The sequence below is a fragment of the Schistosoma mansoni genome, assembly GCF_000237925.1.
Source record: "Schistosoma mansoni, WGS project CABG00000000 data, chromosome 1 unplaced supercontig 0153, strain Puerto Rico, whole genome shotgun sequence".
In the NCBI taxonomy this organism is placed as follows: Eukaryota; Metazoa; Platyhelminthes; class Trematoda; order Strigeidida; family Schistosomatidae; genus Schistosoma; species Schistosoma mansoni.
Genome location: NW_017385994.1, coordinates 296,073 through 310,746, shown reverse-complemented (window position 1 = coordinate 310,746; position 14,674 = coordinate 296,073).

Below are 14,674 nucleotides of genomic sequence, written 5' to 3'. Positions count from 1 at the left end.
TTCATTAGGAATACCACTAGAGATAAATTTATTTTGAGGAATACTGACACTTGATATGATATCAGAATTTGATTTTTCTGAAATATTTCCCTCAAATTTATTAAGAGTTTCATTAGAGAATAACGGATCATTAGGAAAATCAGCATCTACCAAAACTCAATCCGGTTTTTGACCAAGATTCCACTCATTCAAGATATTATTCTCAGAGTTATAAGAAATTTCATCAGAAATATGTGAATTATTACGACGAACCATGTCTGGTACAATAACACGATAGATCCGATAAGAAGTTGGTTGATTAGAAATTTTTTCTCACAATGATTCTGGGTTTTATTCAACTCTGGACTGTTATGTGACGTTAGATCGCTTCTAGAAGTCTTGGATAAAGATAGGTGATCACTGGGAACATGCAACTTAATAGGATCACAATAGCAAATTTTAGCATAAGTTTCAGCGAAACGAACCATGGTATTACAAACTGACTGAATGTGTCCAGTTTTACCACATTTAAAGCATTTAGAATTACGAAATACACATGAATTAAACGAGTGAAACTTGCCCTAGAACAAGCATTTGCCAAACTTGTGCTCATCTTCGTGAACTGTTATCTGAATAACCTTCATTACTTGTTGGGATGTGATGACGTAGTGAAGTAGTGGAATTCCTGATGTTCTGACGAGTCATTTCATCGAATTTTTCTCCTTTAACGCATTCGAAATTTGTATACTTTACATGGTCCAGTAGTGGTTGCTTGAGAGTTGCGTAAGGGAGTGAAATCTGTTTGTCTGGAAATGCCAACGTCTTTATTAAGCTGTATGCTTCTTTCCCGATGAATGTAAGGAAGTGAGCCACAAAATTAAAATCCTCAGTATCTTCCGTGGTCATATTCCAGATTTCGAACCTCTCCATGTAATCCCCAAATCATCAAAATCTGAATCTATATCCAGCCGTTCCATCACAAGCTCAATCGCAACGCCAATGTGATAATTTGAAGTATTTGAATTATGGTATAAACTAGTAATCCCAGAAACAACACAATTTAATCAAGAAGTATTAGATGAGCACGAAAGAATGTCCTGCATTTGGAATTCAAAATCAAAACAGTCATCAATACAAGGAAATCATTGATTCATATAAACACCGCAGTTATACCAAACGCCTACAAATTGTTAGCAATAGAACTGATCACTGAATATTGACAAGTAGTAGTATACAGCAATACACAAAATACAGGTTGGATGAGGAGGGAATGGAGACAGAAAGTGGAAACCGACTCAACAATAACACTCATCATTTCCTCACTTCTCCGTTCATTTATCAACTGACCGACTATGGTGTCAAACACAATTCCCAATATCAACCATCTAATCAACATCAATCGTTATGATCTCTGTCAATCAGTCCCATCAACTAAATAACAAATAAAATGGTTCACTGACATCAACACTCTAATCCCAGTTAAGTCAATCCATTTACATGAAACTATGAAACTGTCAAACATTCAGATGTATGTTAGTTACATAAAGTGTTCAACTTACACATTGTACTATCTGAGATATTTGCACTTCAGTGACGTACTTTGTACATCCGGATTATGACTGACGATGAGAGGAAACTTGGGTGGCAACAGACAGACATGGTTCGTATGGTTCATCTAGCTTATTCTGATTTGTAAATGAAGAATTTTTGTATTCAGGATTATTTATTTGGTTGTTCAGTTAAATAGACTGTGAATTATTTTGTTCCTGATCACTCTGAGTGCAATTACGAACAGCAAGTTATTATTGAGATCGAGAAGACCAAGTCCATTATTCTGTGTGGACTTAGACATCATTGAAACAATGACGTGACATCCCACTGTATCTATCAATTCAAATGTGGGTATGTGGACACAAATACATAGGGAAGAGTTGTAGTATCAGTTTATATGTTAAGCCGGTATACTTTATTCTAGCTTCTGGCCAAGCCAATTTGCCTGTCCATTATGAGTCATATTTTGATCTTGTTAATTATTCGCTTATTAACCTTGACTACTTTTTATATGAGCGTATATGTGTGCACACTTCGTATCTCATCCATCATATGTCCGTCGTTCATTTTTGTCTGCTATGAATACTGATTAACGCTTGCTTGAAACGAGTTGGCTTCCCCGCCATCTCCAATACGTATCATGTATGCTTCGCTCGCTTACACTTGCTCATGTGCTCACAGCTTTTTGGTCTGCATCATTTATCAATAAAAATGTAGTTGCCGCTTCCCTTTGTCTTCTGATTTTATACACCGTTAAGATTGGTATAATAACGTTATCGAAGTGAACTATTAATGAAGCATGGCACTACAACTTTTTATATGAGCGTATATGTGTGCACACTTCGTATCTTATTAATCATATGTCTGTCATTCATTTTTGTCTGACTATAAATACTCAGTAATGCTTGCTCATAGCGAGTTGGCTTCCTCGCCATCTCCAATGCATCTTATTTATGCTTCGCTCGCTAACATTTGCTCATGTGCTTATAACCTTCTGGTCTGCATCAGTTATCAATAAAAATGTAGTTGCCGCTTCCCTTTGCCTTCTGATATTATGCAACGTTAAGACTTGTATTATAACGGTTAATCGAGGTGAACTACTAACGAAGCAGGGCACTACAGAGTAACCAAACAATCCAACCGAGGTTGACAAACATGTTCGTCAATGGCTACATAGTCAGTTAGCGTCAAATGCTTCGACGAACCCAGAGATCAGAAAACCATCCTATCCGGTAGCAAAATACAATTGAAATAGGCTGAAGGACTGAATGTGAACTGCTTTGTATGGAGATTGTCAAGGGTGTTCTGTCAAGTTCCTAGAAATCAGGGCCACTAGGAAATTCAATCCTGCATTTATGTGCAAAAACTAACGTTTTCGGAACATGCCTATATGGATAACTTAGGGTAGTGTATAGTTGTGGTGTTCCTCTTAAACTTGGTGAACAATGAAAAGGTGATCAGTATATTCACAACCTGAAAAAAAGGGCTGGAATCGCGAGTCACATGCTCAAGGATTTTGAACAATCCACAAAGTACAATGGAAGCGAATAGTTCACACACGATCGGAAGAAAACATATGTGCCTCAAGTGGGTCTATGAACATTCATTGGTCATTAGAACACAAGTGATTATCATGATTGATTTGACTGATTTATTACGTGACTTTCTTAACCTATTTTCCATTGACCTCATTGCCATATAAATACATGTGTATTTAAATGACACTTCGATTGGCAACTCCCACTAACATTATCGTGTAGTGGAAGATAAACATTCAGAGTGAGGAGAGTAAGTTGTGAATTTTCTGTAACTTACGTGGTGCTATTACTACTCTACTACATTTACTCTGATTAATACACATGAACTCAACAACAAAGATTTACTGACTACTAACAGGTCAAAAATTCTCTTTCTTTCAGAATGGCAATGAGACTCATCGTCTTACTACTACTCAGTGTGTTCGTCTTCGAACACCGAATGGTCGAAACCTTATCAGTCTCCTCACCTAGTGAAGGTAAGTTAGTGTTTTGTTGAGATATGTGAGGGTAAGTACCAACTGAAAAGTCTCTCAACTTTAATGCATCCTTCATCGCGCTTCAATTCATCAAGTATTACTGTTTCTTATGCACGTTGTGTGAGGGATATGGTTGAGTGTCCGATCACAGACAACTTTCTGTTACTGTTCGACCACGCGACATCACAGAAATAGTCTTCTGTTCAGTTCACTGACTATTCCGAATGACATGTGTTGCAAACATTTTCTTGAGTTGTGTATTAGTGCTTATAGATGATCACCTCACGAGCTAGCAGTACAGCTCTATATCCAACCACCAAATAGGTCAATATCTTCGTACTCTCAATTGTGTTTGTTTATGCTCCCACATATTTCATTCATCAATATTTGCCTGACATGATGTCTTCTTGTGTTATAGGACCGACCGTCACTGTCACTGAGCAAGTGCAACTGGATAATGTGACAAAGGATTCTGAGAGTGGATATGGAAGTGAAGATATAGATACGACACCCAGTCCGACTGAAAATAATCACACTGATGCAAGTGTGTTACAGGTTGTTGACGGTGATAATGCCACACAATCACAATTGCTTCATGGACATTACCGCCACCATCACGGCCACCATGGATGCCATAGACACCACAAACATCACCATCACCATCATCGTCATTATGGACATCACCACCACGGTCACCGTCAACACCATCATCATCACGGTCATCACCATCACGGTCACCGTCACCACCATCATCATCACGGTCATCATCATGACTATGGTCATCACCACCATCACCATCACGGCTATCACCATGACTGTGGTCATCACCACCATCATCATCACGGTCATCATCATGACTGTGGTCATCACCACCATCATCATCACGGTCATCATCATGACTATGGTCATCACCACCATCATCATCACGGTCATCACCATCACGGTCACCGTCACCACCATCATCATCACGGTCATCATCATGACTATGGTCATCACCACCATCATCATCACGGATATCACCATCACGGTCATCATCACCATCATGGACACTGTTAACATCATGAATGACTCCTGTAACCATGTTCCTATCAGAACACTTATTTCGTTGTCTCCATATTTCCTCTAAAATAACTTTCAAATTATCCTATACGCTATCCGGACCAAAAGACATCCATTTGTGATATTGTATCTAATTTGTCCAATTTGTACTAAAATATAGTTAGTCTGTAGTAATTTTCTATTCCGTTCTAATTATCGCAACTTATTCATATTGAAGTCAAAATACTCTCGGTTCTGTTTTAGTATTACTGTGAGTAACTATTCTGTTTGTCATCTACTTTTACACAATTGCTCAAATTCATTGAACTACAAACATGTTGACTAAAGAAATAAGCATTCATCTAGATGTCCCTGATATCGGTATTTCGCGTTAATTCATATTCGAAATCGAATAATTAAATTAAGATTCCTAGATCAATCATTCTTCGTTCACCATATAAACAGGTTATTCAAATCATAAAACATACAATGCTTCGACAATTCTTATATCACTTTATAAAATTATTAATAAATATCAAAATGACTATGAGCATCAAAGACGAAATACATCGGCATCTTCGTTATCAATATCTGTAAATTACGGTGAATTGTATGTCACTCAACTGTAATCATTTGTCATTTGCATGAGATTTTGTAGATATCACCGTTACTCAATCATCATCACAGAACACACTATCCTTGATAGTCGATGCAAGCTTTGTGTATAATGTTAGTAAGATATAGTAAGGAATAATATCGTTTTAGAACAGATCCTCTACAAACATTGTTACATGTATGTAAACATGAGAACGTATATGCCAACTAAGGAGTCAAGCAACACAATGATGTAGATTACACAATATGGGAGAGGAGAAAACATTTGTGTAAGCGAATGATAGAAATAGGTATATATCTGGGAAATCGAACATTGAGAGGAAGGTACACTACGGAAGGTTCGTTTGTCAAGTAGCACTGTGAAGCAATAGAGAAGTTAGGAAACGATGAAACCTTACTCACACGTAAACGAGATGATGTGGGATTGGTAATGTTGATGAATAAACACATAGACTGTTTGCATATCATTCAAGAAAACTGACTGTCGATTACTAGTACTATATATTACAGAAAAGTGCGAAGCCTAGAAAGTAAAGAAGGTTTACACATTGGGTTTCATTCATGAATTCGAATAAATTAGGAGCGAAAATTGATGAGGAATCACGCGAACTCATGATATCTGATGGATATGCCTGAGCTACACACAACTTCATTCGCATTGAAATATAACATGCAACCATACAACCAACAAGAGTGACAATGAACAATGAAAATCACAGGGATAACGAACTGTGAAGGTGGTTGTGAACACAAACCAAAAAGTCTCTCAATTTGAATACATCCTTCATTACGCTTCAATTCATCAAGTATTACTGTTTCTTATGCACGTTATGTGAGGGATATGGTTGAGTGTCTGATCACAGACAACTTTCTGTTACTGTTCGACCACGCGACATCACAGAAATAGTCTTCTGTTCAGTTCACTGACTATTCCGAATGACATGTGTTGCAAACATTTTCTTGAGTTGTGTATTAGTGCTTATAGATGATCACCTCACGAGCTAGCAGTACAGCTCTATATTCTACCACCAAACTGGTCAACGTTTGCACACTGGAGTTTCTGTTAGTTTCGACGACGTCCGATTCAGATGTTCGTGCTTTATTCATCCTTGCTTAACCAGTGGTTCGAGTAAGAAATCTAAGCAAATTGCGAGAAGCTTGAATTGGTAAAACCGTGCATAGTTTTCGGAAATCATATGTATTTCAATACTTTTTCTCCTGACCCACACAAAACATGTAGGCCGGTCCACACGTCAACTAGATGTCTAATCGAATTCCATCAATATCGTTTCTCGCTTATTAATAGCCACCTACAGTTCGATCTCGAGAATCCATGTGAGCACAGGACTTGACTCGACCAGACTAACCCAATCTATCATTGTCGACACGTTCATTTTATCAAGAGTCGAATGTTTGTATAGTAGACGAAGGGTCATGTTGGAAAACGATTAGCGAGTACAACCATGATGTAAATGAGTAGAGAAACCACAATATAATAACACCACTGCTCCTTTGTGCATTTACCTCTCATTCCTCCATACTTTTCATGTTTTCTCACAGTTCATGTGTATCTTATTGTAGTCCACGATTGTGAGTGTTCAACGTTGAATAAACAATGGTGAATCACTGTTTAATGGGTTCACCACATAGTCTTGGTTGGATTTGTGAAGTTGGTGAGGGTCGCCCGTTTGGTTCAGCCGAGATGTACGTGAAAATTAATGATTTCCAACACATAATTTGTCAGTATATGATGTAGAACTGAATTAATCTCATCGTTACCATAATTGTAAATTCTTTACGTAATCATAGCCACAGACTGAGTCATCTTTCACATCCATTCATCTCGTCTAAATGATTTTGATTTGACTCAACTGATTATATTACTGAGATAAATGTGTGTTTTAATTGACAAAGAATTTGTTGATACTAACTAACATTTACATGTACAAGATGTAAGTGATTAGTGAATAAAGTAGGTCATATTTATTTCAAGTATATAGAATGAACTGAGTGTATATGACAAGTGGCATAAAAGTTACTGTCTTTAAACTGTAATATCTATCGTCGTTAATTGTTAATATCTGAGATGGAGAACGAAGTGAACATTATGCTAACTGGTAGTAGTAGTTATGTAAGGGTCGATAGACGAATATAGAGAGTAAGTAAAATACATAAAAAGGAAAGAATAAAATAATTGTTTACCAAAATTCTGTTACAAACTCCGTTGTACCGATGGCCAAGGTAGCGATAGTTGTTGTACAAACTTCTTTTGGATACAAAGGTTCGATTTGTGAATATGAATTGCGATGGCTTCAGCTATGTGCAATAGACGAGCTCATAAACCATGTGACAAATTTGATGGAATATGGTAGATAACCTTAAAAGCTTTATTCAGTTCAACCTGATGACCTGTGTCCACCAAGTGAGCGAGAATAGAACTCTTAATCCCCTTTACCTGTCCTTTGTTCAACCACGACGTTTGGTGTTCTGTTATTCGTTGACGAACTTGCCGAATTGTACGCCCTATATAACTGGCTCCACAGGAGCAGTTGAATTGGTCAATACACATAGATGTGGCGAATTCAGGGAATCTGTCTTTATTAACAGTTCTTATTGTGAGGCGGTTGTAGAAGATGGTCCATCTGCTCTCTTAGTTAAGAGGACGTCCAGAAAGGCTATTCGGCCATCACTCTCTTCCTCCGATGTAAACTGAATGGCTGGATGCACTTCGTTAAACTGCCTAATCACGTCGTGCTGTGATATATTATCTTTACACAGGATGAATGTGTCATCCATATATCTACAGTAAAATTTGAATTTTTGAATAATCTTTTTTAAAGGACCGTTCTCTAGTTTGGCTAGAAATATATCAGCTTGTATAGGGCCAAGAGGTGAACCCACTGCAACACCATCTGTTTGTCTAAATATTTCACCGTCGAATTTGAAATTCACATTCATGGTGCATTTCAGTAGTAACTCTTCCACGACATTAATTGGAACTGTAGTTTCAATTTCATTTTCAATCAGTTGTTCCCCTATATATTCTACGGTCTCTATGAGTGGGACATTTGTGAATAGTGATGTTACATCCAAAGACATCATCTTTAGTCCCAAAGTATTATCATTTTTGACTTTATCAACAATTTGAAATACACCCTTAACACTGTTTAACCAACTTTTCGTGGAGAGGTTTCAATAAAGTTACCAACCAATTAGCTATAGTATGATAAGGAGAATTATGCATATCTAAAATAGGTCGTAATGTGATCTCCGGTTTGTGTACCTTTGGTAATCCATACAATCTTGGCAGATAGGTCCTCACTGGTTTAATCATTTCATATAAACCAGACGAAATAGTCTGTTTCTGAGCTTCTTCAAAGAACTGGTAAGCTCCTTCTCTACTTTAATATTGAGATCTTTCTGGTTAGTTATTTTTTGACATTTTAATTCGTCATTTAAGATGGTACCCATTTTATCAATATAATCGTTTTTATTAAAAAGAACCACTCCTGAACCTTTGTCAGGTTTCGTAATCAGTGACGTCTCATCAACGATGTACTTTGTCTTTCACCTGGCCATTCTTTCATATTATTAATTTTGATATATAATTGTAGAACCTGAAGAGAATTTATCAAAAAGAATATTCTTTGTTCAAATATCAGTCTTTTAAAACAATGATTTAATATATTCCTAATGTTGATGTTCGTGACTGAATTTTGATGATTGGAAGCCATAACTTCTATGCTCAGCTATTTGCTTAAGACTTCATCACTTTGACAGTTGGTTGAAGTAGACTGGGAAATCGATCGCTGAGTGTTGGGAAGCTTTCCTTTCCAACACATTTCATCTATCAAGAATGAATTAAATTCTAATCGTAAAACCAGTACCATTGTTTATGTATATTATCACGATTCAGTTAGTAGATGTCTCTGTGTCAGTCACTTCAGATCAATACTGTAGCTTCCTTTTAAGGAGAACTTAAAAATCTTTCCGGTTCTCTGCAGATGTGTATGATAATGTTGAGGGATAAAATAACTCTTACTTGAGATGGGACTACGGTTTAATTAGCCTGGATCTCCTACTAACAAACACAAAAGATGGAACAATACAAATGAATAGGAGACAGAAATATATTCGAATAGGATATTTAAATATATGAAATTAGATTTTATTACACATTGCTCCTTAAAGACAAGCCTTCATATGTTGTAAATCCTACCTGTACGCAACCCGATAACATTGTTGACATCCAATTTCAACAGTATGATGTAATATATGATGAAGCGAAAGTAGTTGATAATGACCGTGAAAATCGCATTGGGAATGCTTCTCGCAAATTGTAATCTTGAAACCAGTACCATTCTTTGTGATAATTTTCACGATTGAGTTAGTAGATGGCTCCGTGTCAGTCAGTTCAGATCAATACTGTAGCATCCTCTTAACGGGAACTTGAAAATCTTTCCGGTTCTCTGCAGATGTGTATGATAATGTTTAGATTTCAACCGATAATTTGAAAACTTTCGCAAACTTGTCATTGTATTCGGTAGAATTAGATTCATTTACAAAGTTCTACATTGTTTTACACAATTAGCTTCAACTGATCTAATTGGAAAGATAGTAGTCACTAAATAGTTCTGTGTTTATGATAAACATATAATTTGTTATATCTCAATGAACAGAAAAGGTGTATTACTGACGTTTCCGTACTTAATGTAGGTCACTCCTTCAGAGTAAATAAATAACCGAATTAAATTTACACAGGTTTAAGTAGTATATTTACCAATAACTTCCCACTGAATGTTCAATTTATCTGAAACAATCAAGTTCTGTGTTTGTTTAAACACTCATATTATTTACAATAAAATGATATTGTCAGAATGGGGACGTGGTTGTGGATATTGTCATAATTCATTGGTTGAGTTCATAAATCGATTTCAGCAAGCTTCGCACTGTTGAGGAGTCCCATACTAGGATGAAATGGCCATTCACTCTTTCCAGGTTTTTTGAGGTGGTCGATCTTATATCGACTCATTAATTCAACTATTCATATGATCTGTTAATCCAAAGGCTTTTCCAAAAGTCACTCCGCATTGAAAACAGTTAAATCGTCTAACATATACACACGAATTATGATGAAATCATCAAGTCAGTTGATAGGGATAAATGATGAATAAATCACAATATTAATATTTCCTTGAATAAAAACAAAACAACCATGAAGTGCTTCTTGATTTTCTTTGGTTATCTAAGATCAATCCATAAATGTATAAAACAAGAGATGTATCTGCTAGTTTCCGTATTCCAGTGAGATAATCTAATTCAAACTCTCACTGTAATATTATCATGATGTTATAGATGAACTTCAGAAATTCTTATTAAATTCACTTGATATTGTTTGTTTAAATCTTCCCATAGATTTTTAGGACTGCAATTGATCAGTCTCTTATTGGCATATGTGCATACTGTGCGTATTGTCTCGATACAGTCTTAATTCACAAGCATTATAAGCGAAGATTATTATCCGATTGTTATCCTCGATGGCACTACTTCAACTAGCGAATATGTCGACTACTTTTGCAAAATGGATTTTGTTTGTTTTATTGGTTGTACTCATCGGTCAATCCATATAGTCCAGGCATATAAGAGATTAGTGAAGTTTTCGAACAAAACAATGGAGCTATACTTATATTTACACACATTTGTAAGCATAGAAAATCTCTCATTATTCTTATGAAATTCAGTTGATGACATTGATTATTTGATGGAAAGATATTGTTAGTAATCTGGAGGATAAGACAATGTTGTATTTTTGCGAATTACGGTAAACTGAAGTATTTCGATAATGGTATATTTAATTGAACCATTAGGTAGTAAACTCATAAATTCTAGTTTAGAATATTTTATTTGAAAGAGTTTACAAAAAGAATAAGGAAAGGAGTTGGTAGAAAAATTCAAGCAAGTAGTCTTTGGAGGATTTAGTTCACTTCTTTCTAATCAGATCATCTAGCAGACATTTTAGTGTGACCTATTTACTGGTACTCGTCAGTAAATAAATTACCAAAGTATTTCCATTATGATTATGACATTTTCTGTCATCCATCATATCTTATACCGGACATAATGCATTCAATGATTATCAGTGTAGGTTTGTAGAGATCGTTGAGTTTCACGCAAGTCTGAAGTAATTATTGTTAGACCACTAGTTGAAATATGGAAGCACTGGACGTCTGTTTCATGCTTGTATGGGACTGCTCAGCATTGTACATCTGAATGCACGCAACAGAATGTCCTCATTTCGATTCCCACATTCAGGAATTAATGATGTGGAGGTACACTTAGAGTAAGCAACATGATCCACTAGAGCATTCTTTGTGTTGACCCTTGTTGCTGCTTTTATCTTCGGATAGATACAAACACTTTCAGTGACTGATAAATGTCAATATTACTCTACATTGTTAGAGAAAGAAGAGCTGTTTAGACTTTTAGCATTATAATCTCATTTCAATATCCCTCTTGATCGTCAAAGAATCATCTGCTTGTTTCAATTTCCGTTTGTTTAGTCAAAGGAAAAGAATAGAGAATGAATTCTATGAAACGGGAAGTGGTGAATAAAAAGGGATAAGGAAGGGAAACTTGATGATTATTAGAAGAACATTTCATTCTTGGGAAGAGGGTATTGGCTTATCTAAAAATTTCGATTCAGATATTCGCGATTAATTCACGCTTGCTCAACTAGTAGTTCTAAGCGAATTGTGAGGAGCCTCAATTGGTAAAACCATGTATAATTTTCGGAAATCATATGTATTTAAACACTTGCTCTTCTGACCCACACAAAACATGTAGGTCCATCCACACGTCAACTAGATGTCTAATCGAATTCCATCAATATCGTTTCTCGCCTATTATTAGCCACCTACAGTTCGATCTCCAGAATCCATGTGAGCACAGGACTTGACTCGACCAGACTAACCCAATCTATCATCGTCGACATCTTCATTTTATCAAGAGTCGAATGTTTGTATAGTAAACGAAAGGTCATGTTGAAAAACTATTAGCGAACACAAGCATGATGTGAATGAGTAGAGAAACCACATTTAAACTAACACCACTGCTCTTTTGTGCATTTACCTCTCATTCCTCCATACTTTTCATGTTTTCTCACAGTTCATGTGTAGTTTATTCTAGTCTATGATTGTGAGTGTTCAACGTTGAATAAACAATGGTGAATCACTGTTTAATGGGTTCGCCACATGGTCTTGATTGTATTTGTGGAGTTGGTGAGCGATGTCTGAATGGTTCGGCTTAGTTATATTCGAGATATCTTTGAAAATGCATGACTTCTAATACATAATTTGTCAGTATATGATGTAGAACTGGACTACTCCCATCGCTACCATAGCTTTTTCAAAACCGCTAAATGCGAACACTTTTCTCAGATATACCCAAAAAACAACAATACACCCTTCACAAAAATAACATCTAACGACACAACACCTCATGTCATCAATTACTCATACTCCACATTATATGTATTGATTGGGAACTGCATCACAGTAAAAATATATATTCTGAGATTAGTTACAGAATCCAGATCAGTTTACAGGTCTAGTCACGTTCCTATAATAGTGTTCATCATTTGAAAGGCAATTCAGAAATCATTTCGAGTCAACATATCTTACAATACTCTCAATAATGTGAATTGTAGGATTTATTCGGAATCATAGTCACAGACTGAATCATTTTACACTTCTAAGTTTTTAATAAAACATACATCGTGGTAGTGTTTTCACACAATCAATCTGTTTCACAGTTTACCATTATTAAACAATAGTGTATCATTATATTTTTCTTCTGTCGATTTATTGAAAGGTGAGTTGTGTAGTCATTGACTACATTTAGCTATTCATCTGCTTTCTTGTGTACTATTTCGCAGGCATTTACTAAACAGAATACCTTGAAATATTGTATTCAGTGTTCGTCGAAATTTATGGAGACTTTCAGTTTTAATGAGCATCGACTTTGAAGGTGCACGCATCTAATTACATTAGCTGGTTCAATTATTTCTTATATTACATTTATATATAAGTTTCATACTGTCTAGTCATACTACTGTATAAGTAGTACAATCATTCAAATTAGAGGCGCAACTTGGTTGAATATCAAGTCTGTGTATTTTGAATTGATTAACTTCACACATCTTTCTGTACAGCATAAAATGATGTTGACAGAGATGTGAAAACACTGTTAATGTAAAATATGTTTATGAACTATTTGTTTGAATGTATTTACCCATACCGTTAGTGGTGAATATTTCAATTTCCAAAAATTATTCAACCTGTAGGATTAACAACATCTCCAAAATTATTAAAAACCAGTAAGCATTGTAAAACTATTTCGTCTAATTAGTCTTAAGTAGGGAGATCAGTATGAAAAATAGTAAACGCACATTCTGCCATCATAATACCATCACTCTATCAATACTGATAACCGCATATTCAAGTTCTATAGTATTATATAAGCAGTGGTTGATTGATTAATTAGTTAGGAGTTAGTATAAGGGTTGTATATAAATAAAAGAAACAACTTATCTAATTTCATAGTAGTTTAGAAATGATCCAAATACAGTAACCATTCGGTAACCATTCAGTAAATATGCATTTAAAAGTACGTCAGAACACAATCATTCATTAACACAACAATAATAACGAAATTTATTTACTGGAGAACCAATAAGTATGAACAAATCAGTAAAAAAACGTCAATCAAGATAAATGGAATCAGAATACATCAAAAAGAATCAAATTTAGGAATTTTGAATGTGGTGTTCTGTCAAGCTCCTAGCAATCAGGGCCACCAAGAAAATTCAATCCTGCATTTATGTGCAAAACCTAATGTTTTGGAACATGCCTATATGGATACCTGAAGGTAGTGTATAGTTGTGGTGATTCTCCTAAACTTTGTGAACAATGAAAAAGTGATCAATATATTCACAACCTGGAAAAAAAACAGCTGGAATCGCAATTCACATGTTTAAGGATTTTGAATAATCCACAGAGTACAATGGAAGCGAATAGTTCACACACAATCGGAAGAAAACACCTGTACCTCAAGTGGGTCTATGAACATTCATCGGTCATTAGAATACAAGTGATTATCATGATTGATTTGACTGATTTATTACGTGACTTTCTTAACCTATTTTCCATAGACCTCATTGCCATATAAATACATGTGTATTTAAATGACACTTCGATTGGCAACTCCCACTAACATTATCGTGTAGTGGAAGACAAACATTCAGAGTGAGGAGAGTAAGTTGTGAATTTTCTGTAACTTACGTGGTGCTATTACTACTCTACCACATTTACTCTGATTAATTCACATGAACTCAACAACAAAGATTTACTGACTACTAACAGGTCAAAAATTCTCTTTCTTTCAGAATGGCAATGAGACTCATCGTCTTACTACTACTCA